The sequence below is a fragment of the Alosa alosa genome, chromosome 14 (genome assembly GCF_017589495.1).
Source record: "Alosa alosa isolate M-15738 ecotype Scorff River chromosome 14, AALO_Geno_1.1, whole genome shotgun sequence".
NCBI classification, from domain to species: domain Eukaryota; kingdom Metazoa; phylum Chordata; class Actinopteri; order Clupeiformes; family Clupeidae; genus Alosa; species Alosa alosa.
The window spans coordinates 52,945-56,311 of NC_063202.1; the positions used below are offsets into that span (position 1 = coordinate 52,945).

Below are 3,367 nucleotides of genomic sequence, written 5' to 3' on the forward strand. Positions count from 1 at the left end.
TGCTCGCTCTCTCTACCACAGCACCGTCGATGGTCAGTGGCAGGTGTTGGGTGTGACCTCTCGGAAGTCAACAACAATCTCTTTGGTCTTGCTGACGTTCAGCAGGAGGTTGTTGTCCCTGCACCACGTGGTCAGATGGTCGACCTCCAACCTGTATTGAGTCTCATAAGCCCTTGGTGATGAGACCCACCAGAGTTGTGTGTCGTCAGCAAATTTCACTATGTGATTGTTGCTGTAGGTTGCAGTGCAGTCATCGTCAGCAGGGTGAAGAGCAGCGGACTGAGCACGCAGGCCTTGGGGCCCCTGTGCTCAGTGTGATGCTGCTTGAGGTATTGTTGCCAACACGTACTACTTGGGGCCTCTGACAGAGAGGAAGTCCAGTAGCCAGTTGCAGAGGTAGGTACTGAGTCCCAGTTTGTCAAGTTTGCAGATGAGTTGTTGTGGTATTATGGTGTTGAATGCAGAACTGAAGTCTATAAACAGCAATCTCACATATGAGTCTCTTTTTTCCAGGTGGGTGAGGGCTGGGTGGAGGGCAGAGCAGATTGCATCCTCTGTAGACCGCTTGGCTCGGTATGCAAACTGGAAGGGGTCCAGGGTGGGGGGGAGAATGGCTTTGATATGTGACATGACAAGCCGCTCAAAGCACTTCATGATGATGGGTGTCAGTGCCACAGGGCGGTAGTCATTGAAGCAGGATGGGGCAGTTTTCTTCGGCACAGGTATGATGGTGGCAGCTTTGAAACATGATGGGACGATGGCTTGCTTCAGGGAAGTGTTAAAGATGTCTGTGAAGATTTGATTTAATATCAGATCTTCAAAAATAAATGTCTGATAGCCTAACTTCAGTTACAATGTCCTTGCTTTAAGCCCTGTGTCTCTGGTTGCCTATGCTATTTCAAACAAAGTTTGAATAATATTCAAAGAAAGATTAATCAGAACAATACTAACAGGTTATTTAAAATTGAAAATAGCATTTTCACTCGAGCAGGTTCCTGTTTTCGGTTACGTATTGTGTTCGTTTCTGGTTTTCATTTGCATTCTTTGAACCGTTTCTAATCCCTGATTCAAAGTGCCAAAATATCTTCTAAGCCATGAAACACAAAGTAAAACAAAAAACGTTTCGGGCCTAGCCAATCATCAGTGTTCCCAGTTTGAAACACGTCACCAGCGCTGAGGTGTTGGGAACAAACAGACCCGTATTATTGAACACAACAGCACAATCAGATGCAAGGATGAGAAATCTCCAAATCTCCGGTAGCTAGATATTTGACTGAAGCTGGCGACCCTCTGTCCTCCCTTACTTTCACAGTTGTCGAACATATCAAACCTCCACGTAGAGTGGGGGAAACAGAAAGAAAACTTGTACAAAGGGAATGTTTTTGGATCTTCACCCTTAAAACTCTTCACCCTAGGGGTATTAATGACTGGTTGATCAGCTGTGTTCTAAAGAACGTTTGTTTCTTGTTCAGCGTGCGTTCCGAACTATTTGTTCGCCAATCATTCACAAGAGCTAATTATGTTTCCATGTAGTTGAATTCTAATCTTACCATATGAATTTATTTGTTGAATGAGTACAGTAGATTGCAAATACAGAGTACATGAAACATAACGGTACAAGAAGTGTAATATAAATACATAAGACAGGCAGTTATAACCCCCCACACACACACACACACACACACATCATTCAACCCACTCCACCAATGCTATGCTAATGTCCAAGCACAGAGAGGAGAAAACAGGAACTGAGAAAAGAAACAGGAAAAAAAGGGTTCTCACATACAATGCCTCTAATGCCTAATTTGTGATATCTTAATATTTCATTAAGAATGAAATGTAATGTAAGCATGTAATAGTTACCGGCGGCAAAAATATCACCCAGTGTTTCTTCATACACAGAGATGTTCATACAGGGGATATCAGGGTTGCAGTGTTCATCTCTGGTTGGGAAGCAAACGCATATAGCAAAGGGTTTACTGAGCGATTTATAAAAGTAAAACTTTTTACAACTTCCTCACTTGATCTTCTGAGTCTGGACAGTTGTTCATAAATCAATGGTTTGGCTGATTTAATCAAAATGGCAAAAATATCCATCAGATTGAGGATGTGAACTGGAATCCAAAGAACAAAGAAAGTCACTACAATAAGAGTCACCAGTCTGGTCAGTCTCTGATTGCTGAAGAAGGCCATCTGGTTCACCTTCTTGTGGAGGCAACAGTAGGAGGAGACCAGGATGGAGAATGGGAGGACAAAACCGCAGCAGTGTCTCACATAACACCACTGCAGCTCTCCTCCCATCCGACATGGAGATTCGCCAACATTTCAATTTCCCTCCATCTTCGATCACGTCGTTGGTGGCCACTGCTGGACTAGAGAGGGTAAACGCTAGAACCCATATGGAGCACAGTAGAACCCGTTGCCCCCTCCAGCCTAGCCTGGCCCAGTGGTGTGGGTAGAGAACCGCCAAGTACCTCTGAACACTCATCAGAGTCACCGTCAATAGGCCAATGTACAGGCTGGTGTAGATGACAAAAGACAGGCCCTTGCACAGAGCACTGCTGAAGTTCCATCCATTGAGCAGGGCATGCATGAAAACTGGCAGAGGGAGCAGGCACAAAATGTCGGAGGCAGCCAGATTCAGCATCAGATGCATTGTGAAGTTGTCCTTCTTGAAGTGCCGCAATATGACTGCAATGACGGCTACTGTATGTTTCCAGTGACGCCCATCAGAAAGCATAAGCAAAGCAGACCACAGCTGACCTGGTCTCTAATGACCCACTGGGTGAAGTTGGATCCAGAGACATTTGTGAGGCTGTGTATCGTAGCCATGAGACTGACCTAGTTCTGTTCTCACCGGTGGAGTTTCACTTGTGAAGTCAAACACTCAAGCACAACTGATGTTGTGTGGTTGCATGACAATCAAAGGTTGCGATAACATTTGAAAACTGAGAGAGAGAGAGAGATCCTCTTTCAGGATATTCAGTTTTCACACACAGGATATACTGTAATAGTTTTACAGTGGTGATATATAATGAACAAAAAAGTCATTTTTACGGTACATATTTTATGCAACACACACAATTTGTCTTGATATACCTGTTTTTTAGGTAACAAAAGCTAGAAGTTATTATTGTTATTGACAGATGCACAGTGTTTGGAAGTAACTGAATACATGTATTCGGGATTACGTATTCAGAATACAAAATATGAGAAACTGTATTTAGTTACAGTTACATTTTCAATGGGTGGTATTCAGAATAGTTACTTTGGCCATTTTAAGGGATTAATTTTAGAATCCTTCTCATGTGAATTTCTGGGCTTTTTGAACTGAATTTTTAATATTTATGTGAGATGATCTTGTGCA

The 3,367-nt window shown here is 43.2% G+C and overlaps 1 pseudogene; it reads right to left on the bottom strand.

The window, feature by feature from the left end:
- Positions 1–1,908: 1,908 nt before the first annotated feature.
- LOC125307586 lies at positions 1,909–2,832 on the bottom strand (annotated as a pseudogene).
- Between the last annotated feature and the right edge of the window lie 535 nt (positions 2,833–3,367).